Source organism: Lycium barbarum, chromosome 7 (assembly GCF_019175385.1).
Source record: "Lycium barbarum isolate Lr01 chromosome 7, ASM1917538v2, whole genome shotgun sequence".
In the NCBI taxonomy this organism is placed as follows: Eukaryota; Viridiplantae; Streptophyta; class Magnoliopsida; order Solanales; family Solanaceae; genus Lycium; species Lycium barbarum.
Genome location: NC_083343.1, coordinates 39713157 through 39725900, shown reverse-complemented (window position 1 = coordinate 39725900; position 12744 = coordinate 39713157). Strand labels below are relative to the sequence as shown.

General features: G+C 39.0%; 2 long non-coding RNA genes across 2 annotated transcripts; both read left to right on the top strand.

Annotated features, from left to right (window-relative positions):
- Positions 1-1383: 1383 nt before the first annotated feature.
- Positions 1384-3026, top strand: LOC132602248 (uncharacterized). Its single transcript, XR_009567686.1, has 3 exons — positions 1384-1562; positions 2202-2427; positions 2590-3026. It is a non-coding gene; the product is annotated as an uncharacterized LOC132602248 (long non-coding RNA).
- Positions 3027-7064: 4038 nt separating this feature from the next.
- On the top strand, positions 7065-8707 carry LOC132602247 (uncharacterized). Its single transcript, XR_009567685.1, has 3 exons — positions 7065-7243; positions 7883-8108; positions 8271-8707. It is a non-coding gene; the product is annotated as an uncharacterized LOC132602247 (long non-coding RNA).
- The last annotated feature ends 4037 nt before the right edge of the window (positions 8708-12744 follow it).

The following is a 12744-nucleotide window of genomic DNA, read 5'->3' as shown; positions in this document are numbered from 1 at the left end:
GAAAAATCTCGGACCAGATTTTTAGCCCATATTGTTGGAGGCATATCTCCTAGTATATGAGGAGTTTTAAGGTGTTTCAAAAGCCTAAAATTAAGTTCATCGAGTCTAGTTTCCAATGCAACAAACCGCTCGTCAAAAAGATATCTGGATAAGCAGATATGGACGATGCAAGTTGGGCTGGCGGGGCAGAAAATGGTGACCCGATCCAACATTCACATTCGGCCCATGAGGCCCATTAACGTCATAAATATAAGGAAAAATTATGTGAGGGCTGATCATTTTCAGATAATATCTTCCAAGAACATTAGAGAGAGAGAGAGAAAACTTCAAGGCTAAGGAAGCCATTTTGATCAAAATCCGAGCTCCGAATCCCGAAGCTCATGAAGAGAAAAACATTGTACGTTGCGTTGCCTTCAATTTGAGATAAATATTGGTCTTGGGGGATGAAATATTCGTGGTGGATCTTCTGATAAGGTATTTATAAAATTCCTTTTATGTTATTAAAGTGTTTATTTAGAGTTTTAACGAATTAGAACGGAGAAAACAGCATTATAAACCCGTTTGTTGTTTTGTTGAAATTTATGGGTGAGGGGCTGTTTTAATTGAAATTGATGGACTGATTTGAATTAATATTTTGGTTGTGTTAATCATGGATTATGTGAGGAGAGTGAAGGAACTTAATGGTTATTAAGTTGTTGTAGGAAAACATACAACTTTGTTATGGTTTATGTAAAAATGGAGATGAAAGTATCAAGAGGAAAATTATGATTATTGTGGATGAATTTGGAAGATGGAAATGTATAATGAACTTGTATGTTGAAGGTTAGGAAAAATTGGAAAAGTAGTGGCTTAATGGAAAGTTTGAATGTTTGCATACCTTATGAATATTGTGTGAAAATGGTATGGATGCTTCCGACGTATGTTGTAATGATTTTGATGGATGATGAATATGAGAATAATAAGTTTGGGTTGGAAAATGATTTCGGGGCATTATCGGAAAGTATATACCTTTGGTATATTTGTGTATATCATTGTATATCTATGATGCTAAAGGCCTTAAATGTGACTTATGATTGATGTTAATGAATTTTGAATGAAACAATGCAAGTTAGAATGTTCGTCGTAACTTTTGACGTTTTTGATAGAATATAGAAAGTAGTGAACTTCGGGAAATTTTGTATAGGGTTTGGAACTTGATTGGGAGGTGATTGAATAATCTTGAATGAGTGAATGAATATAATAATGTGGGCATAAGTTTGGAATTGTGAAGTTGAATGAGAGTTGGCAACTTGTGTAGTAAGGTAGAACTTTGAAGCTAGAGTGATTAGATTATGATTTGTGTTGTTTGATGATGTGTGGGCTGTTGTTGTTGATGTATTTTGAGCCGAGCTAAGTCTCGGGGACGTTAGATTTATAGGGGAAGTGCTGCCGAAATTTCGGTAGACAAAAATGAAGTTAATGGCATTTTTAAGCCTAAGAATCTCAAATTGGTAACTTTGACCATTTGCAGATTTCGGACGAAACGGGATTTGATTTTAAGGAGAGCATAAGACGTCTATAAGGTATGTAAAGCTTCCCACTTCTTCGTTTGGCATGTCTTAGTATGTTAGGTGAATATTGGAACCTCCGGAGCATTTCTGCTCCTCGAAACCCGATCCACAGAAAAGTTACTATTCATTCAATTCAATTGAAGCCGAAAGGCTCTATTTTGGCTAGAATGCAACTAAATGTCCGAAACCTATCGAAATGTGATCGGGTCACTTGGTAATGATTATGTATGACCTTTTGGCCTATAAATGTTCGTAAATTATGTTCGCCACCTCAATTTGACTCGAGGTGGGCCCGCTAACCCCGAGACGCCCTATTTGTCTTATTGGGCTGTCTTTTTTAATAAAGTTTGATATGGTACTTTCGGTTTTGGAACTTCCTCCTACGAAATATGTTTTGAATATTATGATATGCTAAGTTACGTTTTGAGCCATACGTACTATTTTGGAACCATTTTGTGAAATGAAACTTTGTATCGACTAAGTATTCGAGTATTTTGTACTATGAAATGACTTATGAGATTACTAAGTTTTGAAAGGCTATTTTGAAATATGAATTGCATTTGTTTGCTCACGACTCCGCTCGTGCCTTATTATGACTTCGTTCACCGGTTCCCGGGCCGGTTATGATTCGTGCGCCTTATGATAATTCAGCCGTATGCTGTGTTGCGGTTCCCGAGGCTTCGCCATAGGGCCGGGTTCCGTTTGGAGTTATGCTGTGATATGGCTGGTGATGCGATACGCTCACCTATGTTTGTGTTTGTGTTCGGGGATGTACGGAGATTTGAAACCTTCTGGTGTTATGCTGTGTGTGGCGCCAGCGTCGGAGTGGCGACCACGTTCTTGAGCGTTTGCATGATTTCGTCTGCATTATGTATAGGTATATGATTTTGATACGGATTTTGACATACCGATTTGTACTCTGCTTTGTATCTGATATGCTTTCAGTTTTGGCTCATATTTCTGTACTCCGTGCTTTACATACTTAGTACATATTTCGTACTGACCCCCTTTCTTCGGGGGCTGCGTTTCATGCCCGCAGGTACAGTTATTGGTGATCCTCCACTGTAGGCTTCACTTTCTGCTGTCTCGGAGCACTCCCTTTGATCCGGAGTCCACCTTTGGTATATATACCTGCTGCTATGGATATGTCTTTGTACATTTGACTATTTGGGTACGGCGGGGCCCTGTCTCGCCATATGTCTTTGTTTTGAGTTCGTAGAGGCCTGTAGTCATATATGTGGGGCGAGGGTCCTATGTATGTTTGTTCGATTTTGTTTTTTTGGTCTTAAAGCGGTCCGTTTGTTATGGTGGCCCTAAATGGCCCTTATGCTTATGTTTGCACTTTTGGCCGGCGATGTCTATTCCGCCGCTCAGTTTGGATCCGATATGACATTTTGATTTGGCGACCGCTTAAGACATATTTTGATACAACCTATGTTTGATATGACTTTTATGAAATTCTGAAATAAGTTTGGATTTGGCAATGAATATGTGCGGTTTGGTCTGGGTACCCAAGTAGGGTGCCAGTCGCGGCCCACGGGGCTGGGTCGTGACAAAAGTGGTATCAGAGCAGTTTGTCCTCGGAATGTCTACAGGCCGTGTCTAGTAGAGTCTTGTTTATCGATGTGTTGTGCACCACATCTATAAACAGGAAGCTACAGGGCATCTAGGATGTTACCCTTCTTTGAATCTTAGATCATGCGATAGAGCCAGCTGTAGGATATGAATTCCTTTCGACTAACTTTTAATTTCAGCCAAAGGACGGCATCGACAGAAGGCAATGGCTGATGATATTGGAGGCTGCACAGTACTCAGGTAAGCAATAATATGAAAGCTGTGTGTCGGAGAAGTTGTTTGAAGTGTGGTAGAAATATAAGGTTGAAGATTGAACAGAAAAGTGAACAGGAAGGAGCCTCCGATGTTGTTCGAGTTGGGCATGTGAGGTAAGCCTCGACATCTGTATAATTTTATCTGTAATTGTTAGCCCCGTGTGGCTACGAGACGACATGATATGATGTATATATATGCGTATATGTGTTGGCCCTGTGAGGCATGGTTGGTATTTCTTGTGTACAGGTTTCGGATAGTAAGAAATACAGAGGAACCTCTGCCCAAATTTGTTTTTTCCAGAGATATGGAAGTAAATATATATAAAGTAAGTACAAACAGGTTCCGCGATACTTGTCGGAATTTAGTTTTCTTCTGTCGGTGGTTGGAGAGCACCTTATGGTGATATTTTATCAGATTTCACCGACTATTTGGAGACGGAATTCGTGGGACGAAGACTTAAATCTGTGGCCTGTCTGTAATTGTATGTATATGTGTATGAAAGTGAATATCGGAGATTCAGAAAGGCAATATGGTAATTGTGCAACTTAGCCGGGGGTGGGACCCGCTACAAAAATTTTCCAAAAATTTGCTAAGACCCCGATTTGCCCTAAAATTATGTGACAAAGGTCCTGCAGGGCAATTGACGAAATTATATCAGCCCTAACGCGTCAAAATGCATGAAAGTTTCGGGGTTAAGCGTGCTCAAGCCAGAGCAATTCTGGGATGGGTGACCCCCCTGGGAAGTAATGTAAAATTTTGCACAAGAGTAAGTATGATAGATATAAATGGAAATTTGGGGTAACCAAAAGGAAAATAGAATGTGTGGAGTAATTTAGTGCCCTTACAGGAGTCACGCAGAACGAGGCGGACTAAATGGGCAAAAAGAAAAGGTGCAACACCGCTCGCGAAATTGAGCGGATTTGAATAACAGTCAGAGACGTTCGCCAGTAAGATACTAGTAAATATATCTGTATGTGTGTGTGTATGATTTTCGTTTGGTGCCCATATGGATCAAGAGCCGAGTCCCGGCAACTAAGGTTGTGATAGATGAAGAATAGTAGGAAAGGTGAAAAATAAGAAGTGTGAATAAGGGGAAATCTCCGAAAGAGTCGATAAGCGACACGCAAGACGATTTATATGATAACTTGGCAAACAAGTTCACCAATAAGGAATTTTTTTTTTTAAAAAAATCACTGGAGCCTTAATAGGAGTGATCTGACTCTAATTCAGATTCTATCTGTTATACTTCTGCACTTCCGATTCTGATAAGGCTCTGCCTATTACGCCTCTGTACGTCTGATCTTGATCACGCGTCTGTCTGATACATCTCCGTATGTCTGATTTTAATTACGACTCTATCTGATACATTTCTGTCTGTCTGACTTTGATCACGACTCTGTATGATACATTTCTGTACATTTGATTCTGATTTCGAATCTGTCCGATATGATCTTGTATGTCTGACTCCGATCTCAGATTTGTCTGATATACTTCCGTACCTCTGATGTTGACTATGAATCCGTCCGATATGCTTCTACGCGTCCGGTCCTAGTTCTGAATCTGTTTGGTATGAGGTGTCTGGTATGAAGTGGGATTACGATAATGTGGTAAGAAACTCAGAAGTGTACCAAGAAGTGACGATTACTTATAATGTCTGAAAAGCATTCGTCTGCTACGAGAATATAGTTTATGGTCCGATAATTATGTGGGGTATGAGAAAATACATTATGAAGGCATTTGAATCAGTGATGTGAAGAATTACCCCATCATGCTGGTAAAGAAGCCATGTCGGAAAGTCCACGAAGGACGATTATGAAAGGAACCCTCCCGAAATGGTATGACGCCCCATGAGGTCAATTTAACATTCGAGGACGAATGTTTTAAAGAGGGGGAGGATGTTACACCCCGTAAGAGTCTGTGCTATTTTAATTAAGACAAGAAAAAAATGAGTTAAGAAAGTTCAAGGAAAGTTAATCGAGTTAGTAAGAATATCGTTATATATATATGGTTGCCTTAAGTATCCCGAGGTGACATCGTAACCTAAAGTATTTGAGATTATTAGTAATGTTATAGAAGATGGATAAAAGAAATGAATATATTTTTGCGATTGGAGTTTCGTCGAAGCTTCATAAGTTCTCCAGTTACGTTTAAGGTTATTGTGATTCTCCGGACCCTTCGAGATGTGTATGGATTGTTATGTATGTATATGACTATGTATATGCATGTATAAGAGGTTACACGAGGGTCGGAAGAGGATTAGAAGTTAAACGAATCTGAACGAAATGAATCCGAACAACTCCAGAAAAATCTCGGACCAGATTTTTAGCCCATATTGTTGGAGGCATATCTCCTAGTATATGAGGAGTTTTAAGGTGTTTCAAAAGCCTAAAATTAAGTTCATCGAGTCTAGTTTCCAATGCAACAAACCGCTCGTCAAAAAGATATCTGGATAAGCAGATATGGACGATGCAAGTTGGGCTGGCGGGGCAGAAAATGGTGACCCGATCCAACATTCACATTCGGCCCATGAGGCCCATTAACGTCATAAATATAAGGAAAAATTATGTGAGGGCTGATCATTTTCAGATAATATCTTCCAAGAACATTAGAGAGAGAGAGAGAAAACTTCAAGGCTAAGGAAGCCATTTTGATCAAAATCCGAGCTCCGAATCCCGAAGCTCATGAAGAGAAAAACATTGTACGTTGCGTTGCCTTCAATTTGAGATAAATATTGGTCTTGGGGGATGAAATATTCGTGGTGGATCTTCTGATAAGGTATTTATAAAATTCCTTTTATGTTATTAAAGTGTTTATTTAGAGTTTTAACGAATTAGAACGGAGAAAACAGCATTATAAACCCGTTTGTTGTTTTGTTGAAATTTATGGGTGAGGGGCTGTTTTAATTGAAATTGATGGACTGATTTGAATTAATATTTTGGTTGTGTTAATCATGGATTATGTGAGGAGAGTGAAGGAACTTAATGGTTATTAAGTTGTTGTAGGAAAACATACAACTTTGTTATGGTTTATGTAAAAATGGAGATGAAAGTATCAAGAGGAAAATTATGATTATTGTGGATGAATTTGGAAGATGGAAATGTATAATGAACTTGTATGTTGAAGGTTAGGAAAAATTGGAAAAGTAGTGGCTTAATGGAAAGTTTGAATGTTTGCATACCTTATGAATATTGTGTGAAAATGGTATGGATGCTTCCGACGTATGTTGTAATGATTTTGATGGATGATGAATATGAGAATAATAAGTTTGGGTTGGAAAATGATTTCGGGGCATTATCGGAAAGTATATACCTTTGGTATATTTGTGTATATCATTGTATATCTATGATGCTAAAGGCCTTAAATGTGACTTATGATTGATGTTAATGAATTTTGAATGAAACAATGCAAGTTAGAATGTTCGTCGTAACTTTTGACGTTTTTGATAGAATATAGAAAGTAGTGAACTTCGGGAAATTTTGTATAGGGTTTGGAACTTGATTGGGAGGTGATTGAATAATCTTGAATGAGTGAATGAATATAATAATGTGGGCATAAGTTTGGAATTGTGAAGTTGAATGAGAGTTGGCAACTTGTGTAGTAAGGTAGAACTTTGAAGCTAGAGTGATTAGATTATGATTTGTGTTGTTTGATGATGTGTGGGCTGTTGTTGTTGATGTATTTTGAGCCGAGCTAAGTCTCGGGGACGTTAGATTTATAGGGGAAGTGCTGCCGAAATTTCGGTAGACAAAAATGAAGTTAATGGCATTTTTAAGCCTAAGAATCTCAAATTGGTAACTTTGACCATTTGCAGATTTCGGACGAAACGGGATTTGATTTTAAGGAGAGCATAAGACGTCTATAAGGTATGTAAAGCTTCCCACTTCTTCGTTTGGCATGTCTTAGTATGTTAGGTGAATATTGGAACCTCCGGAGCATTTCTGCTCCTCGAAACCCGATCCACAGAAAAGTTACTATTCATTCAATTCAATTGAAGCCGAAAGGCTCTATTTTGGCTAGAATGCAACTAAATGTCCGAAACCTATCGAAATGTGATCGGGTCACTTGGTAATGATTATGTATGACCTTTTGGCCTATAAGTGTTCGTAAATTATGTTCGCCACCTCAATTTGACTCGAGGTGGGCCCGCTAACCCCGAGACGCCCTATTTGTCTTATTGGGCTGTCTTTTTTAATAAAGTTTGATATGGTACTTTCGGTTTTGGAACTTCCTCCTACGAAATATGTTTTGAATATTATGATATGCTAAGTTACGTTTTGAGCCATACGTACTATTTTGGAACCATTTTGTGAAATGAAACTTTGTATCGACTAAGTATTCGAGTATTTTGTACTATGAAATGACTTATGAGATTACTAAGTTTTGAAAGGCTATTTTGAAATATGAATTGCATTTGTTTGCTCACGACTCCGCTCGTGCCTTATTATGACTTCGTTCACCGGTTCCCGGGCCGGTTATGATTCGTGCGCCTTATGATAATTCAGCCGTATGCTGTGTTGCGGTTCCCGAGGCTTCGCCATAGGGCCGGGTTCCGTTTGGAGTTATGCTGTGATATGGCTGGTGATGCGATACGCTCACCTATGTTTGTGTTTGTGTTCGGGGATGTACGGAGATTTGAAACCTTCTGGTGTTATGCTGTGTGTGGCGCCAGCGTCGGAGTGGCGACCACGTTCTTGAGCGTTTGCATGATTTCGTCTGCATTATGTATAGGTATATGATTTTGATACGGATTTTGACATACCGATTTGTACTCTGCTTTGTATCTGATATGCTTTCAGTTTTGGCTCATATTTCTGTACTCCGTGCTTTACATACTTAGTACATATTTCGTACTGACCCCCTTTCTTCGGGGGCTGCGTTTCATGCCCGCAGGTACAGTTATTGGTGATCCTCCACTGTAGGCTTCACTTTCTGCTGTCTCGGAGCACTCCCTTTGATCCGGAGTCCACCTTTGGTATATATACCTGCTGCTATGGATATGTCTTTGTACATTTGACTATTTGGGTACGGCGGGGCCCTGTCTCGCCATATGTCTTTGTTTTGAGTTCGTAGAGGCCTGTAGTCATATATGTGGGGCGAGGGTCCTATGTATGTTTGTTCGATTTTGTTTTTTTGGTCTTAAAGCGGTCCGTTTGTTATGGTGGCCCTAAATGGCCCTTATGCTTATGTTTGCACTTTTGGCCGGCGATGTCTATTCCGCCGCTCAGTTTGGATCCGATATGACATTTTGATTTGGCGACCGCTTAAGACATATTTTGATACAACCTATGTTTGATATGACTTTTATGAAATTCTGAAATAAGTTTGGATTTGGCAATGAATATGTGCGGTTTGGTCTGGGTACCCAAGTAGGGTGCCAGTCGCGGCCCACGGGGCTGGGTCGTGACAAAAGTGGTATCAGAGCAGTTTGTCCTCGGAATGTCTACAGGCCGTGTCTAGTAGAGTCTTGTTTATCGATGTGTTGTGCACCACATCTATAAACAGGAAGCTACAGGGCATCTAGGATGTTACCCTTCTTTGAATCTTAGATCATGCGATAGAGCCAGCTGTAGGATATGAATTCCTTTCGACTAACTTTTAATTTCAGCCAAAGGACGGCATCGACAGAAGGCAATGGCTGATGATATTGGAGGCTGCACAGTACTCAGGTAAGCAATAATATGAAAGCTGTGTGTCGGAGAAGTTGTTTGAAGTGTGGTAGAAATATAAGGTTGAAGATTGAACAGAAAAGTGAACAGGAAGGAGCCTCCGATGTTGTTCGAGTTGGGCATGTGAGGTAAGCCTCGACATCTGTATAATTTTATCTGTAATTGTTAGCCCCGTGTGGCTACGAGACGACATGATATGATGTATATATATGCGTATATGTGTTGGCCCTGTGAGGCATGGTTGGTATTTCTTGTGTACAGGTTTCGGATAGTAAGAAATACAGAGGAACCTCTGCCCAAATTTGTTTTTTCCAGAGATATGGAAGTAAATATATATAAAGTAAGTACAAACAGGTTCCGCGATACTTGTCGGAATTTAGTTTTCTTCTGTCGGTGGTTGGAGAGCACCTTATGGTGATATTTTATCAGATTTCACCGACTATTTGGAGACGGAATTCGTGGGACGAAGACTTAAATCTGTGGCCTGTCTGTAATTGTATGTATATGTGTATGAAAGTGAATATCGGAGATTCAGAAAGGCAATATGGTAATTGTGCAACTTAGCCGGGGGTGGGACCCGCTACAAAAATTTTCCAAAAATTTGCTAAGACCCCGATTTGCCCTAAAATTATGTGACAAAGGTCCTGCAGGGCAATTGACGAAATTATATCAGCCCTAACGCGTCAAAATGCATGAAAGTTTCGGGGTTAAGCGTGCTCAAGCCAGAGCAATTCTGGGATGGGTGACCCCCCTGGGAAGTAATGTAAAATTTTGCACAAGAGTAAGTATGATAGATATAAATGGAAATTTGGGGTAACCAAAAGGAAAATAGAATGTGTGGAGTAATTTAGTGCCCTTACAGGAGTCACGCAGAACGAGGCGGACTAAATGGGCAAAAAGAAAAGGTGCAACACCGCTCGCGAAATTGAGCGGATTTGAATAACAGTCAGAGACGTTCGCCAGTAAGATACTAGTAAATATATCTGTATGTGTGTGTGTATGATTTTCGTTTGGTGCCCATATGGATCAAGAGCCGAGTCCCGGCAACTAAGGTTGTGATAGATGAAGAATAGTAGGAAAGGTGAAAAATAAGAAGTGTGAATAAGGGGAAATCTCCGAAAGAGTCGATAAGCGACACGCAAGACGATTTATATGATAACTTGGCAAACAAGTTCACCAATAAGGAATTTTTTTAAAAAAAAAATCACTGGAGCCTTAATAGGAGTGATCTGACTCTAATTCAGATTCTATCTGTTATACTTCTGCACTTCCGATTCTGATAAGGCTCTGCCTATTACGCCTCTGTACGTCTGATCTTGATCACGCGTCTGTCTGATACATCTCCGTATGTCTGATTTTAATTACGACTCTATCTGATACATTTCTGTCTGTCTGACTTTGATCACGACTCTGTATGATACATTTCTGTACATTTGATTCTGATTTCGAATCTGTCCGATATGATCTTGTATGTCTGACTCCGATCTCAGATTTGTCTGATATACTTCCGTACCTCTGATGTTGACTATGAATCCGTCCGATATGCTTCTACGCGTCCGGTCCTAGTTCTGAATCTGTTTGGTATGAGGTGTCTGGTATGAAGTGGGATTACGATAATGTGGTAAGAAACTCAGAAGTGTACCAAGAAGTGACGATTACTTATAATGTCTGAAAAGCATTCGTCTGCTACGAGAATATAGTTTATGGTCCGATAATTATGTGGGGTATGAGAAAATACATTATGAAGGCATTTGAATCAGTGATGTGAAGAATTACCCCATCATGCTGGTAAAGAAGCCATGTCGGAAAGTCCACGAAGGACGATTATGAAAGGAACCCTCCCGAAATGGTATGACGCCCCATGAGGTCAATTTAACATTCGAGGACGAATGTTTTAAAGAGGGGGAGGATGTTACACCCCGTAAGAGTCTGTGCTATTTTAATTAAGACAAGAAAAAAATGAGTTAAGAAAGTTCAAGGAAAGTTAATCGAGTTAGTAAGAATATCGTTATATATATATGGTTGCCTTAAGTATCCCGAGGTGACATCGTAACCTAAAGTATTTGAGATTATTAGTAATGTTATAGAAGATGGATAAAAGAAATGAATATATTTTTGCGATTGGAGTTTCGTCGAAGCTTCATAAGTTCTCCAGTTACGTTTAAGGTTATTGTGATTCTCCGGACCCTTCGAGATGTGTATGGATTGTTATGTATGTATATGACTATGTATATGCATGTATAAGAGGTTACACGAGGGTCGGAAGAGGATTAGAAGTTAAACGAATCTGAACGAAATGAATCCGAACAACTCCAGAAAAATCTCGGACCAGATTTTTAGCCCATATTGTTGGAGGCATATCTCCTAGTATATGAGGAGTTTTAAGGTGTTTCAAAAGCCTAAAATTAAGTTCATCGAGTCTAGTTTCCAATGCAACAAACCGCTCGTCAAAAAGATATCTGGATAAGCAGATATGGACGATGCAAGTTGGGCTGGCGGGGCAGAAAATGGTGACCCGATCCAACATTCACATTCGGCCCATGAGGCCCATTAACGTCATAAATATAAGGAAAAATTATGTGAGGGCTGATCATTTTCAGATAATATCTTCCAAGAACATTAGAGAGAGAGAGAGAAAACTTCAAGGCTAAGGAAGCCATTTTGATCAAAATCCGAGCTCCGAATCCCGAAGCTCATGAAGAGAAAAACATTGTACGTTGCGTTGCCTTCAATTTGAGATAAATATTGGTCTTGGGGGATGAAATATTCGTGGTGGATCTTCTGATAAGGTATTTATAAAATTCCTTTTATGTTATTAAAGTGTTTATTTAGAGTTTTAACGAATTAGAACGGAGAAAACAGCATTATAAACCCGTTTGTTGTTTTGTTGAAATTTATGGGTGAGGGGCTGTTTTAATTGAAATTGATGGACTGATTTGAATTAATATTTTGGTTGTGTTAATCATGGATTATGTGAGGAGAGTGAAGGAACTTAATGGTTATTAAGTTGTTGTAGGAAAACATACAACTTTGTTATGGTTTATGTAAAAATGGAGATGAAAGTATCAAGAGGAAAATTATGATTATTGTGGATGAATTTGGAAGATGGAAATGTATAATGAACTTGTATGTTGAAGGTTAGGAAAAATTGGAAAAGTAGTGGCTTAATGGAAAGTTTGAATGTTTGCATACCTTATGAATATTGTGTGAAAATGGTATGGATGCTTCCGACGTATGTTGTAATGATTTTGATGGATGATGAATATGAGAATAATAAGTTTGGGTTGGAAAATGATTTCGGGGCATTATCGGAAAGTATATACCTTTGGTATATTTGTGTATATCATTGTATATCTATGATGCTAAAGGCCTTAAATGTGACTTATGATTGATGTTAATGAATTTTGAATGAAACAATGCAAGTTAGAATGTTCGTCGTAACTTTTGACGTTTTTGATAGAATATAGAAAGTAGTGAACTTCGGGAAATTTTGTATAGGGTTTGGAACTTGATTGGGAGGTGATTGAATAATCTTGAATGAGTGAATGAATATAATAATGTGGGCATAAGTTTGGAATTGTGAAGTTGAATGAGAGTTGGCAACTTGTGTAGTAAGGTAGAACTTTGAAGCTAGAGTGATTAGATTATGATTTGTGTTGTTTGATGATGTGTGGGCTGTTGTTGTTGATGTATTTTGA